This window comes from Pseudophryne corroboree, chromosome 7 (genome assembly GCF_028390025.1).
Source record: "Pseudophryne corroboree isolate aPseCor3 chromosome 7, aPseCor3.hap2, whole genome shotgun sequence".
In the NCBI taxonomy this organism is placed as follows: Eukaryota; Metazoa; Chordata; class Amphibia; order Anura; family Myobatrachidae; genus Pseudophryne; species Pseudophryne corroboree.
The window spans coordinates 22,814,224-22,839,631 of NC_086450.1; the positions used below are offsets into that span (position 1 = coordinate 22,814,224).

A 25,408-nucleotide genomic window follows, 5' to 3' on the forward strand; every position below is an offset into this window, starting at 1 on the left:
GCTGCTGCGTTACCATACCGGTGCTACGGCTGCTGCATTACCATACCAGGGCTACGGCTGCTGCATTACCATACCGGAGCTACGGCTGCTGTATTACCATACCGGTGCTACGGCTGCTGCATTACCATACCGGTGCTACGGCTGCTGCATTACCATACCGGGGCTACGGCTGCTGCATTACCATACCAGGGCTACGGCTGCTGCATTACCATACCAGGGCTACGGCTGCTGCATTACCATACCGGTGCTACGGCTGCTGCATTACCATACCGGTGCTACGGCTGCTGCATTACCATACCGGTGCTACGGCTGCTGCATTACCATACCGGTGCTACGGCTGCTGCATTACCATACCGGAGCTATGGCTGCTGCATTACCATACCGGAGCTATGGCTGCTGCATTACCATACCGGAGCTACGGCTGCTGCATTACCATACCGGTGCTACGGCTGCTGCATTACCATACCGGAGCTATGGCTGCTGCATTACCATACCGATGCTATGGCTGCTGCATTACCATACCGATGCTATGGCTGCTGTATTACATGTTGTAACTCCATAGTGCACTGTACGTGTGTAGCCGTCCTGGCGGAGTCAGTGACACACATTACCATCCACAGCATGAAACATTAATGAGGCTTCTGCTGGGTCACTGCACACACAGCACACAGTACACAATACACCCATTACACAATACACCCATTACACAATACACCCATTACACACAGTACAGAACACACCCATTACACACAGTACAGAACACACCCATTACACACAGTACAGAACACACCCATTACACACAGTACACAATACACCCATTACACACAGTACAGAATACACCCATTACACACAGTACAGAATACACCCATTACACACAGTACAGAACACACCCATTACACACAGTACAGAACACACCCATTACACACAGTACACAATACACCCATTACACACAGTACACAATACACCCATTACACACAGTACAGAATACACCCATTACACACAGTACACAATACACCCATTACACACAGTACACAATACACCCATTACACACAGTACAGAATACACCCATTACACACAGTACAGAATACACCCATTACACACAGTACAGAATACACCCATTACACACAGTACAGAATACACCCATTACACACAGTACAGAACACACCCATTACACACAGTACAGAACACACCCATTACACACAGTACAGAATACACCCATTACACACAGTACAGAATACACCCATTACACACAGTACAGAATACACCCATTACACACAGTACACAATACATCCATTACACACAGTACAGAACACACCCATTACACACAGTACAGAATACACCCATTACACACAGTACAGAATACACCCATTACACACAGTACACAATACATCCATTACACACAGTACAGAACACACCCATTACACACAGTACAGAACACACCCATTACACACAGTACAGAATACACCCATTACACACAGTACAGAATACACCCATTACACACAGTACACAATACATCCATTACACACAGTACAGAACACACCCATTACACACAGTACAGAATACACCCATTACACACAGTACACAATACATCCATTACACACAGTACACAATACACCCATTACACACAGAGCACAGCACACCTATTACACACAGCACACAGTACACCCATTACACACAGTACACAGTACACCCATTACACACAGAGCACAGCACACCCATTACACACAGAGCACAGCACACCCATTACACAATGAAAACAGCACACCTATTACACACAGCACACAGAATATTACTAGCTGTGTACCATCACACACACACAAAGGGGCTAAAACCATAATGAAAAAAATAAAAATAAGCAATAGCGCTATAATAACTGAGGACAAATCATACACAGGCTGTACAGGGAGTGTACACAATCACAGTAACCTGACACATACACAGCACAGCCTCTGTACTCACACACATACACACATCACAGTGGCCTGACACATGTACAGCGGCTGTACTCACACACATATACACACAGCACAGCAGCTGTACTCACACATACATATACACACAGCACAGTGGCCTGACACACACACACATCGCAGTAACCTGACACATACAAAGCACAGCGGCTGTACTCACACACATATACAAACAGCACAGTGTCCTGACACACACACACATCACAGTAACCTGACACATACAAAGCACAGCGGCTGTACTCACACACATATACAAACAGCACAGTGTCCCGACACACACATCATAGTAACCTGACACATGCATAGCGGCTGTACTCACACACACACATGTACACACAGCACAGTGGCCTGACACACATACACAGCGGCTGTACTCACACACACACACACACAGCAAAGTGGCATGACACACACAAAGCACAGTGGCTGTACTCACACATACATATACACACAGCACAGTAACCTGACACACACATAAACACATAGCACAGTGGCCTGACACACAAACATATAGCACAGTGGCCTGACACACACATAAACACACAGCACAGTGGCCTGACACACACACACATAAACACATAGCACAGTGGCCTGACACACACACACACACACACAAACATATAGCACAGTGGCCTGGCACACACACACATAAACATATAGCACAGTGGCCTGACACACACACACACACACACACACACACACACACACACATATAAACATATAGCACAGTGGCCTGATACACACACACATAAACATATAGCACAGTGGCCTGACACACACACACATAAACATATAGCACAGTGGCCTGATACACACACACACACATAAACATATAGCACAGTGGCCTGACACACACACACACACACATAAACATATAGCACAGTGGCCTGACACACATAAACATATAGCACAGTTGCCTGATACACACACACACACACACAAACATATAGCACAGTGGCCTGACACACACACACATAAACATATAGCACAGTGGCCTGACACACACACACACACACAAACATATAGCACAGTGGCCTGACACACACACAGTACACACAAACATATAGCACAGTGGCCTGACACACACACAGTACACACAAACATATAGCACAGTGGCCTGACACACACACACACACATAAACATATAGCACAGTGGCCTGACACACACACGTATAAACATATAGCACAGTGGCCTGACACACACACACATAAACATATAGCACAGTGGCCTGACACACACACACAAACATATAGCACAGTGGCCTGACACACACACAGTACACACACAAACATATAGCACAGTGGCCTGACACACACACAGTACACACACACAGCGTCTGAGGTATGAGATATATCACACAGGGTGACATGACACAGTACACACACACACACACACAGCGTCTGAGGTATGAGATATATCACACAGGGTGACATGACACACACACACACACACATAAACATATAGCACAGTGGCCTGACACACACAGCGTCTGAGGTATGAGATATATCACACAGGGTGACATGACACACACACACACACACAGCGTCTGAGGTATGAGATATCACACAGGGTGACATGACACACACACACACAAACATATAGCACAGTGGCCTGACACACACACAGCGTCTGAGGTATGATATATATCACACAGGGTGACATGACACACACACACATAAACATATAGCACAGTGGCCTGACACACAGACACACACATACAAACATATAGCACAGTGGCCTGACACACACACATAAACATATAGCACAGTGGCCTGACACACACACACATATAGCACAGTGGCCTGACACACACACATAAACATATAGCACAGTGGCCTGACACACACACACACACACACATAAACATATAGCACAGTGGCCTGACACACACACACACACACACATAAACATATAGCACAGTAGCCTGACACACACACACATAAACATATAGCACAGTGGCCTGACACACACACACACACATAAACATATAGCACAGTGGCCTGACACACACACACAGTACACACACACAGCGTCTGAGGTATGAGATATATCACACAGGGTGACATGACACACACACACACACATAAACATATAGCACAGTGGCCTGACACACACACACACACACACACACACACACACACACAGCGTCTGAGGTATGAGATATATCACACAGGGTGACATGACACACACACACACACACATAAACATATAGCACAGTGGCCTGACACACACACACACACACACACACACACACACACACACACAGCGTCTGAGGTATGAGATATATCACACAGGGTGACATGACACACACACATACATATACACACACACACACACACAGCGTCTGAGGTATGATATATATCACACAGGGTGACATGACACACACAGTACACACACACAGCGTCTGAGGTATAATAATAATAATGATAATATACAGACAGCACAGTGACAGGCGGCGGATGGAGCGGAGTCACCTCTATGGGCTCCGGGCTGGAGCGGGCGGGCTCATGGCCGCAGTCCCCGGTACAGCAGCTCCGGGTGACGCTGTCCCTGTGTCCCCTATAGCTGCGGGTGATAGCGGCGGCTCATACCTGTATTCCCGGGCAGGACGCTACTAGTCAGACCGGTTACATCGCACAGTCCCCACCCTGCAGCCCACAGCCCGAACCCGGCAGCGGCAGCAGGTGAGTGTGCCGCCGCCCATAGCTCAGTGACATCAGCCGGCCTCCTCCTGTGCCGCCCTGCTCCCGCCCAGCCCTGCTCACCCCAAGAGCTGACACTCCTCCTGGGGACATACTAAAAGGAATGACACTCTGCTCTGCATAAATGGAATGCCAACTGACTATAATGGGAGTAGATTGAACATTTATATATATTTCCAAAAACTTATGAACTATATCTTCAGCACACTTCTTCCTAAGGTGATGTCACATATTATAAATCCAGAATGACGCGGAATGACGGCGGTTTGCTATGGAATGACAGCTGTTTTCTCCACCGCCCCTAAGCAAAATTAGCATGAAAGCACTGCATATGTCCCATATAAAACCCCCGATTTTTCTATGATCCCCTAAGCGCACACACTAATCCTTTTCCATATGCGTCCGCCTACATCTGTAGCCTACTATACATGTCACATCATGCGTAATGACGGCGGTTTGCTATGGAATGACAGCTGCTTTATCCAGTGCCCCTAAGCAAAATTAGCATGAAAGCAGTGAATATGTCCCATATAAGACCCCCGATTTTTCTATGATCCCCTAAGCGCACACAATAATCCTTTTCCATATGCGTCCGCCTACATCATTAGCCTACTATACATGTCACATAATGCGGAATTATGGCAGCTTGCTATGGAATGACAGCTGCTTTATCCACCGCCCCTAAGCAAAATTAGCATGAAAGCACTGCATATGTCCCATATAAAACCCCCGATTTTTCTATGATCCCCTAAGCGCACACACTAATCCTTTTCCATATGCGTCCGCCTACATCTGTAGCCTACTATACATGTCACATCATGCGTAATGACAGCGCTTTGCTATGGAATGACAGGTGTTTTATCCACCGCCCCTAAGCAAAATTAGCATGAAAGCACTGCATATGTCCCATATAAGACCCCCGATTTTTCTATGATCCCCTAAGCGCACACACTAATCCTTTTCCATATGCGTCCGCCCTACATCATTAGCCTACTATACATGTCACATAATGCAGAATTATGGCGGTTTTCTATGGAATGACAGCTGCTTTATCCAGTGCCCCTAAGCAAAATTAGCATGAAAGCAGTGAATATGTCCCATATAAGACCCCCGATTTTTCTATGATCCCCTAAGCTCACACACTAATCCTTTTCCATATGCGTCCGCCTACATCATTAGCCTACTATACATGTCACATAATGTGGAATGACGGCACTTTGCTATGGAATGACAGCTGCTTTATCCAGTGCCCCTAAGCAAAATTAGCATGAAAGCAGTGCATATGTCCCATATAAGACCCCCAATTTTTCTATGATCCCCTAAGCGCACACACTAATCCTTTTCCATATGCGTCCGCCTACATCATTAGCCTACTATACATGTCACATAATGTGGAATGACGGCGCTTTGCTATGGAATGACAGCTGCTTTATCCAGTGCCCCTAAGCAAAATTAGCATGAAAGCACTGCATATGTCCCATATAAAACCCCCGATTTTTCTATGATCCCCTAAGCGCACACACTAATCCTTTTCCATATGCGTCCGCCTACATCTGTAGCCTACTATACATGTCACATCATGCGTAATGACGGCGGTTTGCTATGGAATGACAGCTGCTTTATCCAGTGCCCCTAAGCAAAATTAGCATGAAAGCAGTGCATATGTCCCATATAAGACCCCCGATTTTTCTATGATCCCCTAAGCGCACACAATAATCCTTTTCCATATGCGTCCGCCTACATCATTAGCCTACTATACATGTCACATAATGCGGAATTATGGCGGTTTGCTATGGAATGACAGCTGCTTTATCCACCGCCCCTAAGCAAAATTAGCATGAAAGCACTGCATATGTCCCATATAAAAACCCCGATTTTTCTATGATCCCCTAAGCTCACACACTAATCCTTTTCCAAACGTGTCCGCCTACATCATTAGCCTACTATACATGTCACATCATGCGTAATGACAGCGCTTTGCTATGGAATGACAGGTGTTTTATCCACCGCCCCTAAGCAAAATTAGCATGAAAGCACTGCATATGTCCCATATAAGACCCCCGATTTTTCTATGATCCCCTAAGCGCACACACTAATCCTTTTCCATATGCGTCCGCCCTACATCATTAGCCTACTATACATGTCACATAATGCAGAATTATGGCGGTTTTCTATGGAATGACAGCTGCTTTATCCAGTGCCCCTAAGCAAAATTAGCATGAAAGCAGTGAATATGTCCCATATAAGACCCCCGATTTTTCTATGATCCCCTAAGCTCACACACTAATCCTTTTCCATATGCGTCCGCCTACATCATTAGCCTACTATACATGTCACATAATGTGGAATGACGGCGCTTTGCTATGGAATGACAGCTGCTTTATCCAGTGCCCCTAAGCAAAATTAGCATGAAAGCACTGCATATGTCCCATATAAGACCCCCGATTTTTCTATGATCCCCTAAGCGCACACACTAATCCTTTTCCATATGCGTCCGCCCTACATCATTAGCCTACTATACATGTCACATCATGCGGAATTATGGCGGTTTTCTATGGAATGACAGCTGCTTTATCCACCGCCCTAAGCAAAATAAGCATGAAAGCACTGCATATGTCCCATATAAAAACCCCGATTTTTCTATGATCCCCTAAGCGCACACAATAATCCTTTTCCATATGCGTCCGCCTACATCTGTAGCCTACTATACATGTCACATAATGTGGAATGATGGCACTTTGCTATGGAATGACAGCTGTTTTATCCAGCGCCCCTAAGCAAAATTAGCATGAAAGCAGTGCATATGTCCCATATAAAACCCCCGATTTTTCTATGATCCCCTAAGCGCACACACTAATCCTTTTCCATTTGCGTCCGCCTACATCATTAGCCTACTATACATGTCACATCATGCAGAATTATGGCGGTTTGTTATGGAATGACAGCTGCTTTATCCAGCGCCCCTAAGCAAAATTAGCATGAAAGCAGTGCATATGTCCCATATAAGACCCCCAATTTTTCTATGATCCCCTAAGCGCACACACTAATCCTTTTCCATTTGCGTCCGCCTACATCATTAGCCTACTATACATGTCACATCATGCGGAATTATGGCGGTTTTCTATGGAATGACAGCTGCTTTATCCAGCGCCCCTAAGCAAAATTAGCATGAAAGCAGTGCATATGTCCCATATAAGACCCCCAATTTTTCTATGATCCCCTAAGCGCACACACTAATCCTTTTCCATTTGCGTCCGCCTACATCATTAGCCTACTATACATGTCACATCATGCAGAATTATGGCGGTTTGTTATGGAATGACAGCTGCTTTATCCAGCGCCCCTAAGCAAAATTAGCATGAAAGCAGTGCATATGTCCCATATAAGACCCCCAATTTTTCTATGATCCCCTAAGCGCACACACTAATCCTTTTCCATTTGCGTCCGCCTACATCATTAGCCTACTATACATGTCACATCATGCGGAATTATGGCGGTTTTCTATGGAATGACAGCTGTTTTATCCAGCGCCCCTAAGCAAAATTAGCATGAAAGCACTGCATATGTCCCATATAAAACCCCCAAATTTTCTATGATCCCCTAAGCGCACACACTAATCCTTTTCCAAACGTGTCCGCCTACATCATTAGCCTACTATACATGTCAGATAATGTGGAATGACGGCGGTTTGCTATGGAATGACAACTGTTTTCTCCACCGCCCCTAAGCAAAATTAGCATGAAAGCACTGCATATGTCCCATATAAAACCCCCAAACTTTTTCTATGATCCCCTAAGCGCACACACTAATCCTTTTCCATATGCGTCCGCCTACATCTGTAGCCTACTATACATGTCACATCATGCGTAATGACGGCGGTTTGTTATGGAATGACAGCTGCTTTATCCACCGCCCCTAAGCAAAATTAGCATGAAAGCAGTGCATATGTCCCATATAAGACCCCCGATTTCTCTGACGTCCTAGTGGATGCTGGGAACTCCGTAAGGACCATGGGGAATAGCGGCTCCGCAGGAGACTGGGCACAAAAGTAAAGCTTTAGGACTACCTGGTGTGCACTAGCTCCTCCCCCTATGACCCTCCTCCAAGCCTCAGTTAGATTTTTGTGCCCGGCCAAGAAGGGTGCACACTAGGGGCTCTCCTGAGCTTCTTAGTGAAAGTTTAGTTTTAGGTTTTTTATTTTCAGTGAGACCTGCTGGCAACAGGCTCACTGCATCGAGGGACTAAGGGGAGAAGAAGCGAACTCACCTGCTTGCAGAGTGGATTGGGCTTCTTAGGCTACTGGACACCATTAGCTCCAGAGGGACCGAACACAGGCCCAGCCTCGGAGTCCGGTCCCAGAGCCGCGCCGCCGGCCCCCTTACAGAGCCAGAAGCAAGAAGAGGTCCGGAAAATCGGCGGCAGAAGACATCCTGTCTTCACCAAGGTAGCGCACAGCACTGCAGCTGTGCGCCATTGCTCCTCAGCACACTTCACACTTCGGTCACTGAGGGTGCAGGGCGCTAGGGGGGGGCGCCCTGAGCAGCAATAAAAACACCTTGGCTGGCGAAAATACATCACATATAGCCCCCAGGGCTATATGGATGAATTTTAACCCCTGCCAGATTCCACATAAAAGCGGGAGAAAAGGCCGCCGAGAAGGGGGCGGAGCCTATCTCCTCAGCACACAGGCGCCATTTTCCCTCACAGCTCCGCTGGAAGGACGTCTCCCTGACTCTCCCCTGCAGTCCTGCACTACAGAAACAGGGTAAAAAAGAGAGGGGGGCACTAATTGGCGTAATATTAACAATATAGCAGCTATAAGGGGGAAAAACACTTATATAAGGTTATCCCTGTATATATATAGCGCTCTGGTGTGTGCTGGCATACTCTCCCTCTGTCTCCCCAAAGGGCTAGTGGGGTCCTGTCCTCTGTCAGAGCATTCCCTGTGTGTGTGCTGTGTGTCGGTACGTTGTGTCGACATGTATGAGGAGGAAAATGATGTGGAGGCGGAGCAATTGCCTATAATAGAGATGTCACCCCCTAGGGAGTCGACACCTGAGTGGATGAGCTTATGGAAGGAATTACGTGACAGTGTCAGCTCTTTGCAAAAGACAGTTGACGACATGAGACAGCCGGCTACTCAGCTTGTGCCTGTCCAGGCGTCTCAAAAGCCATCAGGAGTTTTAAAACGCCCGTTACCTCAGATGGTAGATACAGACGTCGACACGGATACTGACTCCAGTGTCGACGGGGAAGAGACAAACGTGACTTCCAATAGGGCCACACGTTACATGATTGAGGCAATGAAAAATGTTTTACATATTTCTGATAATACCAGTACCACTAAAAAGGGTATTATGTTCGGTGAGAAAAAACTACCTGTAGTTTTTCCTGAATCTGAGGAATTAAATGAGGTGTGTGATGAAGCGTGGGTTTCCCCTGATAAAAAACTAATAATTTCTAAAAAATTATTGGCATTATATCCTTTCCCGCCAGAGATTAGGGCGCGTTGGGAAACACCCCCTAGGGTGGATAAAGCACTCACACGCTTATCAAAACAGGTGGCTCTACCCCCTCCTGAGACGGCCGCCCTTAAGGATCCTGCTGATAGAAAGCAGGAGGGTATCCTAAAATGTATTTACACACATACTGGTGTTATACTGCGACCAGCAATCGCCTCAGCCTGGATGTGCAGTGCTGGGTTGGCTTGGTCGGATTCCCTGACTGAAAATATTGATACCCTAGACAGGGACAGTATATTACTGACTGTAGAGCATTTAAAAGATGCATTTCTATATATGCGTGATGCACAGCGGGATATTTGCCGACTGGCATCAAGAGTAAGTGCGCTGTCCATTTCTGCCAGAAGAGGGTTATGGACGCGACAGTGGTCAGGTGATGCGGATTCCAAACGGCATATGGAAGTATTGCCTTATAAAGGGGAGGAGTTATTTGGGGTAGGTCTTTCAGACCTGGTGGCCACGGCAACGGCTGGGAAATCCACATTTTTACCCCAGGTCGCCTCTCAACATAAGAAGACGCCGTATTATCAGGCGCAGTCCTTTCGTCCCTATAAGGGCAAGCGAGCGAAAGGCTCCTCATTTCTGCCCCGGGGCAGAGGAAGGGGAAAAAGGCTGCAACAGACAGCCAATTCCCAGGAGCAGAAGCCCTCTCCCGCTTCTGCCAAGTCCACAGCATGACGCTGGGGCTTTACAAGCGGACTTAGGCACGGTGGGGGCACGTCTCAAGAATTTCAGCGCGCAGTGGGCTCCCTCGCAAGTAGACCCCTGGGTCCTTCAGGTGGTATCTCAGGGGTACAAATTGGAATTCGAGACCTCTCCCCTTCGCCGTTTCCTAAAGTCTGCTTTACCGACGTCTCCCTCCGACAGGGAGGCGGTATTGGAGGCCATTCACAAGCTGTATTCTCAGCAGGTGATAATCAAGGTACCCCTCCTGCAACAGGGCAAGGGGTATTATTCAACGCTGTTTGTGGTACCGAAGCCGGACGGCTCGGTGAGACCTATTTTAAATCTGAAATCCTTGAACACTTACATACAAAGGTTCAAGTTCAAGATGGAGTCACTCAGAGCAGTGATCGCGAACCTGGAAGAAGGGGACTATATGGTGTCTCTGGACATCAAGGATGCTTACCTCCATGTCCCAATTTACCCTTCTCACCAAGGGTACCTCAGGTTTGTGGTACAGAACTGTCACTATCAGTTTCAGACGCTGCCGTTTGGATTGTCCACGGCACCCCGGGTCTTTACCAAGGTAATGGCCGAAATGATGATACTTCTTCGAAGAAAAGGCGTCTTAATTATCCCTTACTTGGACGATCTCCTGATAAGGGCACGATCCAAGGAACAGTTAGTAGTCGGAGTAGCACTATCTCAAGTAGTGTTACGGCAGCACGGGTGGATTCTAAATATCCCAAAATCACAGCTGATTCCGACGACACGTCTGCTGTTCCTAGGGATGATTCTGGACACAGTCCAGAAAAAGGTGTTTCTCCCGGAGGAGAAAGCCAGGGAGTTATCCGAGTTAGTCAGAAACCTCCTGAAACCAGACCGGGTCTCAGTGCATCAATGCACAAGGGTCCTGGGAAAAATGGTGGCTTCCTACGAAGCGATTCCATTCGGCAGATTCCACGCAAGAACATTTCAGTGGGATCTGCTGGACAAATGGTCCGGATCGCATCTTCACATGCATCAGCGGATAACCCTGTCCCCAAGGACAAGGGTGTCTCTCCTGTGGTGGTTGCAGAGTGCTCATCTTCTAGAGGGCCGCAGATTCGGCATTCAGGACTGGGTCCTGGTGACCACGGATGCCAGCCTGAGAGGCTGGGGAGCAGTCACACAGGGAAGAAATTTCCAGGGCTTGTGGTCAAGCCTGGAAACGTCACTTCACATAAATATCCTGGAACTAAGGGCCATTTACAATGCTCTAAGTCAAGCAAGACCTCTGCTTCAGGGTCAGCCGGTGTTGATCCAGTCAGACAACATCACGGCAGTCGCCCACGTAAACAGACAGGGCGGCACAAGAAGCAGGAGGGCAATGGCAGAAGCTGCAAGGATTCTTCGCTGGGCGGAAAATCATGTGATAGCACTGTCAGCAGTGTTTATTCCGGGAGTGGACAACTGGCAAGCAGACTTCCTCAGCAGACACGACCTCCACCCGGGAGAGTGGGGACTTCATCCAGAAGTCTTCCACATGATTGTAAACCGTTGGGAAAAACCAAAGGTGGACATGATGGCGTCCCGCCTCAACAAAAAACTGGACAGGTATTGCGCCAGGTCAAGGGACCCTCAGGCAATAGCGGTGGACGCTCTGGTAACACCGTGGGTGTACCAGTCAGTGTATGTGTTCCCTCCTCTGCCTCTCATACCCAAGGTACTGAGAATTATAAGACGGAGAGGAGTAAGAACTATACTCATGGCTCAGGATTGGCCAAGAAGGACTTGGTACCCGGAACTTCAAGAGATGCTCACAGAGGACCCATGGCCTCTACCTCTAAGAAGGGACCTGCTCCAGCAGGGACCCTGTCTGTTCCAAGACTTACCGCGGCTGCGTTTGACGGCATGGCGGTTGAACGCCGGATCCTGAAGGAAAAAGGCATTCCGGATGAAGTCATCCCTACCCTGATCAAAGCCAGGAAGGATGTAACCGCACAGCATTATCACCGTATTTGGCGTAAATATGTTGCGTGGTGCGAGGCCAGGAAGGCCCCTACAGAGGAATTTCAACTGGGTCATTTCCTGCATTTCCTGCAAACAGGACTGTCTATGGGCCTAAAATTAGGGTCCATTAAGGTTCAAATTTCGGCCCTGTCGATTTTCTTCCAGAAAGAACTGGCTTCAGTTCCAGAAGTTCAGACGTTTGTCAAGGGGGTACTGCATATACAGCCTCCTTTTGTGCCTCCAGTGGCACCCTGGGATCTCAATGTGGTTTTGGGGTTCCTAAAATCACATTGGTTTGAACCACTTACCACTGTGGACTTAAAATATCTCACATGGAAAGTGGTAATGCTGTTGGCCCTGGCTTCAGCCAGGCGCGTGTCAGAATTGGCGGCTTTGTCCTATAAAAGCCCTTACCTGATTTTTCATACGGATAGGGCAGAATTGAGGACTCGTCCTCAGTTTCTCCCTAAGGTGGTTTCAGCGTTTCACCTGAACCAGCCTATTGTGGTACCTGCGGCTACTAGGGACTTGGAGGTCTCCAAGTTACTGGACGTAGTCAGGGCCCTGAAAATATATGTTTCCAGGACGGCTGGAGTCAGAAAATCTGACTCGCTGTTTATACTGTATGCACCCAACAAGCTGGGTGCTCCTGCTTCTAAGCAGACTATTGCTCGTTGGATTTGTAGTACAATTCAGCTTGCACATTCTGTGGCAGGCCTGCCGCAGCCAAAATCTGTAAAAGCCCATTCCACAAGGAAGGTGGGCTCATCTTGGGCGGCTGCCCGAGGGGTCTCGGCGTTACAACTTTGCCGAGCAGCTACTTGGTCAGGGGCAAACACGTTTGCAAAATTCTACAAATTTGATACCCTGGCTGAGGAGGACCCTGAGTTCTCTCATTCGGTGCTGCAGAGTCATCCGCACTCTCCCGCCCGTTTGGGAGCTTTCGTATAATCCCCATGGTCCTTACGGAGTTCCCAGCATCCACTAGGACGTCAGAGAAAATAAGAATTTACTTACCGATAATTCTATTTCTCGTAGTCCGTAGTGGATGCTGGGCGCCCATCCCAAGTGCGGATTATCTGCAATAATTGTACATAGTTACTGTTAACTAATCGGGTTATTGTTGTAGTGAGCCATCCTTAGAGAGGCTCCTTTGTTATAATACTGTTGTTAGGGTATGTTAACCTATTCAGATCTGGTCTATAAACTCTCTGCAGTCATCAGTCAGAATTCTGTTTCTCCTTAGCAACCGGTTGGAGGTCAATGAATGATAAGATGACACAAATTCATGTGTAACCGAAGCAAATCATAAGTGACCCGCTCGGGGGCCGTCATGGCTTTATTATTTATAGCTTGAACACAAAGGGTTTATGCTTGCCAATACATTTAGCCAACCAGAATACACCATGTATGTCTTGAAAATACATCGATTGTCATACAATGTTAGAAGTGGCAACTAGGACAGCCTTGAAAATGGTTATTGTTTCGTTTATCAGTCTTTCGGACATAAACTCAAAAGATTTCTTTCTTTATTCTTCTCAATTAGCCTTGGATATATCTGGTGTTGCTTTGTCCGTTTTGGATACATTTCCAATACATTTAATGTTGCATTTGTCTTGTACAAGTCATGCCTTAAAACAAGATTATTCAGCAAATATAGTATTCTGACCAGCTCTGCACATTTTTCTTAAGGACATATCAACTCATTTTGTGATTAACAGTAAATATCTTAATAAATGCGAAAAAACGTGAATCAATATATATTTGCTATACTGCGGAAGCTCCTACACTATCATTTCCCCTCTTTTTGATTCCACTTTTTCTCCCTATTCTATGTATACTAGGCCTGAACTATTCCCTTTCAGTAAACCAGTTGCCTGGATTTATAGTCCAAACCTTGGGGATTACCCCTAACAACAAACAAAGGATAAGCAACTTCATTCTTCTGGTTGGAGAGTCACTGTCAACTTCTTCGAGTGGGATGCATGTAATCAGGTATCACGACCTTTCACCTTAATTTAAGGTAGACATGGTTAGCAGCACTTGATATGGACCATCATATCTTGGTTCAAAGGTCTTTCTCACATGTCTCTTTTAAATAGACCCAATCTCCTGGATTTAGTTTATGCGTAGCTGATCCTTCTGGGTCTGGAATAGAAGAAAACACTCGGCAATGGAGGTTAGTCAATGTTTTACAGACCTCCTGTACATTAAACAAGACTATAGGTAGGAAGTCTGGCCAAGTTCTTTTGGTTTCTGTCATTTTCTGTAGTTTTAGCTTAAGGTCAAAGTTCAGATGTCCCCCCTCCCACTCGCCTGGGGGCGGTAAGGCACGTGGAAGGCCTGCTGTAACCCCAAATCTTTCATTATATGCTGCATGACTTCTCCTGTGAGATGTGTACCTCTATCTGATTCTATAACCTCAGGTATCCCAAATCTACATACTACTTCTGCTATCAGTTTCTTTGCAGTGGTTTTTGCTGTGGCTTTGCTTACTGGCCAGGCTTCGGCCCAGTGACTAAACATGTCCGTTGTTACTAGTACATATTCATATGGACCGCTTCGTGGCAACTGTATATAGTTGATTTTGTAGTCTTTGAAATGGGTAAGAGGCTTTGGGTATAGTTCCTAGAGGTGTCTTGGTTCTTTGTCCTGGATTGCTGATTCCACAGATCCAGCCTCCTGCTACAAAGTGTTGCAGCTTTATTGAAGCCAGGAGCTATCCAATGCTCTTGTACTCTATTCACCATGGCTTCTTTTGAATGATGTACTTGTCCATGAGCTACTTGTAACATAGGTGGAAATAGAGCTGCTGGAAGACAGTACTTTAATTCTCTTGACTTCCAAAGTCCATGTTCATCTTCTTCTGCCCCCAATCGTCTCCATTTCTCCTTTTCTCCTTGTGATGCTTGTTGTTGAATTTTGATCAGCTCCTCTTCACATCTTGAGCTACTAAGACTTGCTCAAGTTCTTTTAATTGTAAGGCAATTCTCTTGGCTTCTGCATCTGCAAATGCATTTCCTTTAGCTCCCATGGTTTGGCTCTTAGTATGTGCTTGTACCTTGATTATTCCAATTCTTTTAGGTAGTTCCAATGCTCTGAAGAGTTCCATAATCAAACTGGCATGTTTGATGGGTTTTCCGTTTGCACTTTTGAAGTTCCTACTTTTCCAAATAACAGCGTAATCCTGGGACTAGATATTAGCTGTCATGTTTTCAGCATGTATGCAGGCTCTGGTCATTGCTATGAGTTCTGCTTCTTGTGCTGTCATTCTTGGTAGCAATGGTCCAGAGTCTATGACTTAAGTTTCAGTTGTTACTGCATATCCTGTCCTTGGGGATCCATTATCATAATATCTTGATCCATCGACGAACAGGTTCATGTCTGGATTGTCCAGTGGTGTATCTTGGACATTAGGAAGAGGTAAAGTCTCTAATTCCATGAGGGCTAGGCAATCACTTCATATTTGGTAAGTCTGGCTGCAGAAAGATGCTTGCTTTTTTCTTGACTTAGTATTTCTGTTACAGCGTGCGGTACTTGTATACACAGTGGATGATCAAGCACAATGATGTCTGTCACCTTTTCCTTCAGTATTGCTGCTGCTGCCATTGCTCGGACACAGGATGGTGCTCCTCTGATAATCGGATCCAACTGGGCTGAATAGTATGCCACTGGTCTTTGTTTTGGTCCGTATTTCTGGGTGAGCACCCCTAAAGAATGCCCTCTGTTTTCATGGCAGAATAGGTTAAAAGGCTTTTTTGTAATCAGGCAATCCCAATGCTGGGGCTGTTATTATGGCTTGCTTTAGTTTTCTTACTGCTTCTTCAATGGTGTCCCTGTTTTCTGATGGACGCCTCCTTTTTTTTGTTTTGTTAATTCATATAGGGGATGCATCAGTAATGAGGCTGAGGGTATCCATTCTCTGCAATAACCAATAAGGCCCAGAAAAGCTCTGATTTCATTTAATGTTCTTGGGGTTTTTGCTTGAGTTATTGCTTTTGTTCTTTCATCAGTAAGATGCCTTGTTCCTTGGGATATGCAGTGTCCTAAAAATATAACTCTTTTCTGTACTAGCTGTAGTTTGGCTTTTGACATGAGTAGTGATGCTGTTTCCTTTTTGCACTTTTCTTCTGTCTGTGCAGCAATAAGCAGATCATCGACATATTGAACTAACTGGGTGTCTGTAAAGTACGGTCTCCATTTCTGCAGGATTAATGCCATTGCCTCTGAGAAATCTGATGGACTGGTTGCTCCCCCTTGGGGTAATCGTGTCCAACAATATTGTTTACCTTCGTGAGTGAATGTTAGAAACTTCTGGCTTTCCCATTCATCAGTAGATAATCTGTTTTTCCCTCCTTTTGAATCTTGAGATTCAACACCTTTATTGATTAATGCTAGAAAAGGGTTGCTGAGTTGAGGGTAATACATCGTCTGATGGTTACTTGTCGCACTTTGGCAGTGCTACTTCATACATGGTCAGCCTTGCCACTGACAGGTGTTTGGTTCTTGCTTGTTGAAGCTTCTCTGTACCTGCATGTGGACCCTGGATGATAAGTTCATGATTCAGCACTATGCCTGTGCTCTTGTCCTCTTCTAGGACTACTGATTCATCACTGTGTTTGTGCTCTTTGATTACTGCTGTCAAGCTTGCTTGAGTTGTAGGCCACTGGTCTTCACCTTAGTTCATGATTTTGCGTAAGGACTTCTATGTATGGCCTCTTTCTTTAATATTCAGGTAGTTCTAGGGCTTGAGATGAGGCAACTGCTGTTTCCAAGTGTTCAATAGCTTAATTCATCTGTTGCTGTATGTAGGATGCGGACCCTCCTCCCTTTCAGTGTTGTCATACAATGCTTGCATGTAGACTGGTGCTAGAGGTATCCATGTTCTGTAGTGTCCTACTAGGCCCAGGAATGATCATCTGACTTGCTTGACACTAGTTGGCATCTTAGCTTGCAGTATAAATCTTTTCCTTCTCACTTTTGTTAGATGTCGGGTACCTTGAGTGTCCTAGGAAGATTAACTCTTGCTTGACTAGCTGCAATTTCTCCTTCTGAGGCTCTGCAGTCTTGTTCTTCCAGAAACTTCACTAAGGACACTGCCCCTTCTTGGTACTTCTTTTAGTGGTGGTGGTAATCAACAGTTCATTCACATCCTGTATTTAGCTGTGTGTTTTGTGGATAAATCACTTGGTGATATAGCCCCTCCACAAAGCTATCCTGGTCCAGTAGTATTGCTTCCTTTCTTCTACAACTGGTACTGCGGGAATGAGCCAATACTGAACTTCTGTTTTAACTTGCTTCTAAATGGCTTTTTGTTCTTTCCTTTGATAAGTTGCTGGAAAGTTAAACTTCTTCTTGTATTCTCCTTGGATAAGCTTTAGTACATTGTGCTTCAGCAAAGTCACTGGACATGTACTCCAAGGTCAAGAACTGGGCTGGTATTGGTGACTGTATTTCTTTCATCTCCTGTCCTTTTAAGAATTTCTGATATCATCAGTTCTTGTGGTATCTCCCTCTGCTGTCTTCTGCGTGTGCTGGCTCCAGTATTCATTAGGCACAAACGTATTTCTCCAGTGGGCAAGGTGACTGTAATCATACCTTCTGCTGTTTCTTCTGGAGACATTATGTTCACTGGGGAGTACCTGAAGAAACTTGTACTTCATATTGGCAGAAGAAGCATCATTTATTTGTCTTTTGGAACTTTTTCTGTCTTGTTCCTTATTATTTGCTTTAAACACCGGAGCTTCTGTTGCTTTAAATCATGGCATTATCTCTGTAATCTTGCCATGTAGTACTGACCACTTGTCAGATGTCTTTCTTTGTCCTTCTTAAAGCAGACTTCCTTTAGTCTCCAAACTTTCATGCGACCTTCATATTGTTTCTCAACTTTTCTTTTTCCAGTCACCTCTCTTTATGATTCATTCAGTATTCTTCATACTTTGTCCTTTCTTCACTTGCATATTCTTTCTCACTGCTGCTGGCATGTCATCTTCTTAGTCCAAGTCCACCCAGGCTGCTGTTCAATATAATGATGTTCATGCTGGGAGTTGTTGTTCCTCTTTGTCTTACTTTTACTGTGAGAGATAGACTTGTATAGCAGCTTGTATTTCAGGTTACATCTTTGCTTTCTTGCGGGGGTAGGGCTTAACCTCCCAATCCAGTCGTTGCAATGGTCTGATCTGTAAGTAAATGTAGAGGAATCTGGTTGTGCATAAAAACAGCTCTTGAAACCCTTGTGTCTCCTGTGGGTAAAGTCACTTTTATCGAACTGCCAGTGGTGACTGAGTACACTGTTGCCGACACGGGAGTTGCACACCCTCATATTTTATCATCTTGTGTGTCGTATAGTGACTTTATCAGAGTAAGTTCTGATGGACTCAGTCTTCTCCTGTTTCAAGTCTACGGCTGCTGGTGCCCTGAGTGTCTGTGCATGACACCATCTCTTAAGTCTTGTCATGTACATCTTTCCACTTTCAAACGTTGTTCTATTTTCCTGTTCTTCTCTTTTCAATTTCACTGTTAGTGAGCTTGCAGATGATTCAATTCTGTTCATACTAGGGGTACCTGGGTGTGCATGCATGTCTGGGTATAGGGGTGGGGTATAGTGTGGAGGTGCTGTTGCTGAAATTACAGGCAGTGAGTTTAACGCTGGTTGTGGTGCTATTGGGTACTCTGGTACAATGGGGAAATCATTCTCCTCATCTCTTCTTCTATTCTCTGCTCCTAATTCTTGTGCTACAGTGATCCAGATGGATACTTGATCTCTATAATTATGCTTAATTATCCAACTCTTGTTACAGGAGGCAAATTTTTCCCATTTCTCTAAGTCTAGTGTCCCTTCTGACGGAAAACCTGCTCTTTTGAAAATTTTACTTATTCCTTTCAGAGTTTCCTGCCCTCCCTGTTACTAACAATATCCACGGGTTTGTCGGGCCCTGACATCTTTACAGACCGCGCTCCCATGCCTGGGTGAACGTGCGCGGAACCCCTCCTGATGTGGTATTTTAGTAACTCCTTTTGAGGGACTTAAAGTCTCCTTTTGAAGCTTTTCTTACCCTCCCTGTTACTAACAATATCCACGGGTTTGAACCCATCCTGATGTGGTATTTTAGCAACCCCTTGTGAGGGAATTAAAATCTCCTTGTGAGACGCTGACTCTGAAGAATCTCTTCTATCCTTGTACCTAAAAAGCTCCTTAAATCCGTCTGTGGACAAATGACATGGGTTGTAGTGTTGCCCCTTCCTCCCTGTGTTGGTGAAAAATCTATTAGTACTGCTCCCCAAGTGAGACCTGCATAATAGATTATTTCTTCTGGATCACTGAGATGCGTCCCTAATATTATTGTTAAGTCACTCCAAGGGTCTATCCCTCTGCCTATATAGACTCCTGTTTGTACCTTGTGTTCTTGGTAAACTCCCCACTATTCTTGGAATACGTTCACCTTGTGTCTCTTTCAGACAGTAGCTGTTCTTTATTACTGACCCAATTCTACCCCTTAACTGTCTTGCATAGGGACATACAATATATACAGTACAATGTGTGCAGGAGAATCTAGTTACACTGGTTTCATTATTCAGCAGACACCCGACTCCCCCCCCACCTTTTCAAAAGCATATTGACAGAGTACATACAACAGTGCAAGGATACAAAAACAAGGATGACAGTAAATGCTATATCTGTTATCTGTGTGCACGGCAGCTGTTTGAGGCTGCACGGGCACATGGGTCTTAGACCTGGGATTATGTGGTTCCTAGGCCAATAGGTTATGATGTTAGATCAATCATTCTCAATGTAATGTTCCAACAATTCCCTTTTTAAAATGACAACCTTTTGTACAATAAAATTCATCATCATTTTCCACATAACCAAATGAGACTTCAGTGCTTGTAATTGCCAGCAATCTTGGTGCTACGGACCCTTTGTATTTTCTCTTTCACAACATCACAGGTACAAGATTTGCATACACCTCTTTGGTTATTTATCAATTCAAACTGGTTATCAGCATTAGAACATATCTTGGCCATGCGCCACCTTTATAAAACGGCTCTATTTTCTTAATAAACATGTATTAGTACTTTCACAATTTAAAAGTTTTCTGCATATTTGATTAATTCCCCCTGTGCACTTGTGGCAAATTATCTGAAATTATTTTTCCACAATTCAACAATATAACATACATGTATGGTACCTTAAAAAATTTCTTCTGACTGACACTGGGCTCTGTAAGATATTCTCTGACCTTCCCGACTGGACTTCCCCAGATTTCAAGAAACGCTGAGTTCAAGTGAGCAGGTAGAAATCTACACATTAAATCTCACTTACCGGTTTTTGTTATCAGCAGTTCCTGAAAGATCAGAGGATTTGTTGCCAGTGGGGGAGATGCTGGAAGATCTCCGGACGAGGTCCCAAAATGTTAGGGTATGTTAACCTATTCAGATCTGGTCTATAAACTCTCTGCAGTCATCAGTCAGAATTCTGTTTCTCCTTAGCAACCGGTTGGAGGTCAATGAATGATAAGATGACACAAATTCATGTGTAACCGAAGCAAATCATAAGTGACCCGCTCGGGGGCCGTCATGGCTTTATTATTTATAGCTTGAACACAAAGGGTTTATGCTTGCCAATACATTTAGCCAATCAGAATACACCATGTATGTCTTGAAAATACATCGATTGTCATACAATGTTAGAAGTGGCAACTAGGACAGCCTTGAAAATGGTTATTGTTTCGTTTATCAGTCTTTCGGACATAAACTCAAAAGATTTCTTTCTTTATTCTTCTCAATTAGCCTTGGATATATCTGGTGTTGCTTTGTCCGTTTTGGATACATTTCCAATACATTTAATGTTGCATTTGTCTTGTACAAGTCATGCCTTAAAACAAGATTATTCAGCAAATACAGTATTCTGACCAGCTTTGCACATTTTTCTTAAGGACATATCAACTCATTTTGTGATTAACAGTAAATATCTTAATAAATGCGAAAAAACGTGAATCAATATATATTTGCTATACTGCGGAAGCTCCTACACTATCACTGTTAACTGGGTTCAGATCACAGGTTGTACGGTGTGATTGGTGTGGCTGGTATAAGTCTTACCTGGGATTCAAAATCTTTCCTTATTGTGTACGCTCGTCCGGGCACAGTATCCTAACTGAGGCTTGGAGGAGGGTCATAGGGGGAGGAGCCAGTGCACACCACCTAGTCCTAAAGCTTTACTTTTGTGCCCAGTCTCCTGCGGAGCCGCTATTCCCCATGGTCCTTACGGAGTTCCCAGCATCCACTACGGACTACGAGAAATAGAATTATCGGTAAGTAAATTCTTATTTTTTCTATGATCCCCTAAGCGCACACAATAATCCTTTTCCATATGCGTCCGCCTACATCATTAGCCTACTATACATGTCACATAATGTGGAATGATGGCACTTTGCTATGGAATGACAGCTGTTTTATCCACCGCCCCTAAGCAAAATTAGCATGAAAGCACTGCATATGTCCCATAAAAGACCCCCGATTTTTCTATGATCCCCTAAGCTCACACACTAATCCTTTTCCAAACGTGTCCGCCTACATCATTAGCCTACTATACATGTCACATAATGTGGAATGACGGCGCTTTGCTATGGAATGACAGGTGTTTTCTCCACCGCCCCTAAGCAAAATTAGCATGAAAGCACTGCATATGTCCCATATAAAACCCCCGATTTTTCTATGATCCCCTAAGCGCACACACTAATCCTTTTCCATATGCGTCCGCCTACATCTGTAGCCTACTATACATGTCACATCATGCGTAATGACGGCGGTTTTCTATGGAATGACAGCTGCTTTATCCAGTGCCCCTAAGCAAAATTAGCATGAAAGCAGTGCATATGTCCCATATAAGACCCCCGATTTTTCTATGATCCCCTAAGCGCACACAATAATCCTTTTCCATATGCGTCCGCCTACATCATTAGCCTACTATACATGTCACATAATGCGGAATTATGGCGGTTTGCTGTGGAATGACAGCTGTTTTCTCCACCGCCCCTAAGCAAAATTAGCATGAAAGCACTGCATATGTCCCATATAAAACCCCCAAACTTTTTCTATGATCCCCTAAGCGCACACACTAATCCTTTTCCATATGCGTCCGCCTACATCATTAGCCTACTATACATGTCACATCATGCGGAATGACGGCGGTTTTCTATGGAATGACAGGTGTTTTATCCACCGCCCCTAAGCAAAATTAGCATGAAAGCACTGCATATGTCCCATATAAAAACCCCGATTTTTCTATGATCCCCTAAGCTCACACACTAATCCTTTTCCAAACGTATCCGCCTACATCATTAGCCTACTATACATGTCACATAATGTGGAATGACGGCGCTTTGCTATGGAATGACAGGTGTTTTATCCACCGCCCCTAAGCAAAATTAGCATGAAAGCACTGCATATGTCCCATATAAGACCCCCGATTTTTCTATGATCCCCTAAGCGCACACACTAATCCTTTTCCATATGCGTCCGCCTACATCATTAGCCTACTATACATGTCACATCATGCGGAATGACGGCGGTTTGTTATGGAATGACAGCTGCTTTATCCAGCGCCCCTAAGCAAAATTAGCATGAGAGCACTGCATATGTCCCATATAAAACTCCCAAACTTTCTATGATCCCCTAAGCGCACACACTAATCCTTTTCCATATGCGTCCGCCTACATCTGTAGCCTACTATACATGTCACATCATGCGGAATGACGGCGGTTTGCTATGGAATGACAGGTGTTTTATCCAGCGCCCCTAAGCAAAATTAGCATGAAAGCACTGCATATGTCCCATATAAGACCCCCGATTTTTCTATGATCCCCTAAGCGCACACACTAATCCTTTTCCATATGCGTCCGCCTACATCATTAGCCTACTATACATGTCACATCATGCGGAATTATGGCGGTTTTCTATGGAATGACAGCTGCTTTATCCAGCGCCCCTAAGCAAAATTAGCATGAAAGCACTGCATATTTCCCATATAAAACCCCCGATTTTTCTATGATCCCCTAAGCGCACACACTAATCCTTTTCCATATTCGTCCGCCTACATCATTAGCCTACTATACATGTCATATAATGTGGAATGACGGCGCTTTGCTATGGAATGACAGGTGTTTTATCCAGCGCCCCTAAGCAAAATTAGCATGAAAGCACTGCATATGTCCCATATAAAACCCCCGATTTTTCTATGATCCCCTAAGCGCACACACTAATCCTTTTCCAAACGTGTCCGCCTACATCATTAGCCTACTATACATGTCACATAATGTGGAATGACGGCGGTTTGCTATGGAATGACAGGTGTTTTATCCACCGCCCCTAAGCAAAATTAGCATGAAAGCACTGCATATGTCCCATATAAGACCCCCGATTTTTCTATGATCCCCTAAGCGCACACACTAATCCTTTTCCATATGCGTCCGCCTACATCATTAGCCTACTATACATGTCACATAATGCGGAATGACAGCGGTTTGCTATGGAATGACAGCTGCTTTATCCACCGCCCCTAAGCAAAATTAGCATGAAAGCACTGCATATGTCCCATATAAAACCCCCAAACTTTCTATGATCCCCTAAGCTCACACACTAATCCTTTTCCATATGCGTCCGCCTACATCATTAGCCTACTATACATGTCACATAATGTGGAATGACGGCGCTTTGCTATGGAATGACAGCTGCTTTATCCAGCGCCCCTAAGCAAAATTAGCATTACATTTTTCCCTAAGTACACACATCATACTTTGGGGGACATGTACTAAGCAGTGATAAAAATGGAGAAGTTGCCCATTGCAACCAATCAGCTGCTCTGTATGTGTTTATAGTATGCAAATTATAAATGCTACGCCCATGCTGATTGGTTGCGATGGGAAACTTCTCCACTTTTATCACTGCTTAGTACATGTCCCCCTATTTATTACATAGCTTTTGGTATGGTTAGTGAACTTAATTAAGTACAGTGTAACATTTGTAGCACCACATCTGATAAACTTTCCCTTACGGTACTTGTCCGCTATTGGTCTCGTGCCGGTATTTAGCCTTAGATGGAGTTTACCACCCGCTTTGGGCTGCATTCCCAAACAACCCGACTCCGGGGAGACCGGGTCCCGCCGCGCCGGGGGCCGCCACCGGCCTAACACCGTCCGCGGGCTGGGCCTCGATCAGAAGGACTTGGGCCCCCGAGCGACGCCGGGGTGGGTCCGGTCTCCCGTACGCCACATCTCCCGCGCCCGCCGGGCGGGCGGGGATTCGGCACTGGGCTCTTCCCTCTTCACTCGCCATTACTGGGGGAATCATGGTTAGTTGCTTTTCCTCCGCTTAGTAATATGCTTAAATTCAGCGGGTCGCCACGTCTGATCTGAGGTCTCAGTCGGGAGAGCGGACCGGGAGAGGGGGGGAGGAGAGGGGGGCAGGGCCGCCGGGCCAGGGGGGAGCGGCGGTTCGACCCGCCGCCCCGACCGCGCCCTCTCTCCCTCTGCCCTGGCCGCCTCGCTTGGGTCCACC

The 25,408-nt window shown here is 45.3% G+C and overlaps 1 protein-coding gene across 3 annotated transcripts in view; it reads right to left on the reverse strand.

Annotated features, from left to right (window-relative positions):
* MFSD6 (major facilitator superfamily domain containing 6) overlaps positions 1-4,719 on the reverse strand; it is a 103,214-nt gene extending 98,495 nt beyond the window's left edge. Inside the window, exon 1 of one of the 3 annotated variants that reach the window (XM_063932736.1) lies at positions 4,563-4,718. The gene's annotated coding sequence lies outside the window, so the exon portion shown is untranslated. The other 2 variants (XM_063932737.1, XM_063932738.1) reach the window with 2 other exon arrangements.
* Positions 4,720-25,408: the final 20,689 nt, after the last annotated feature.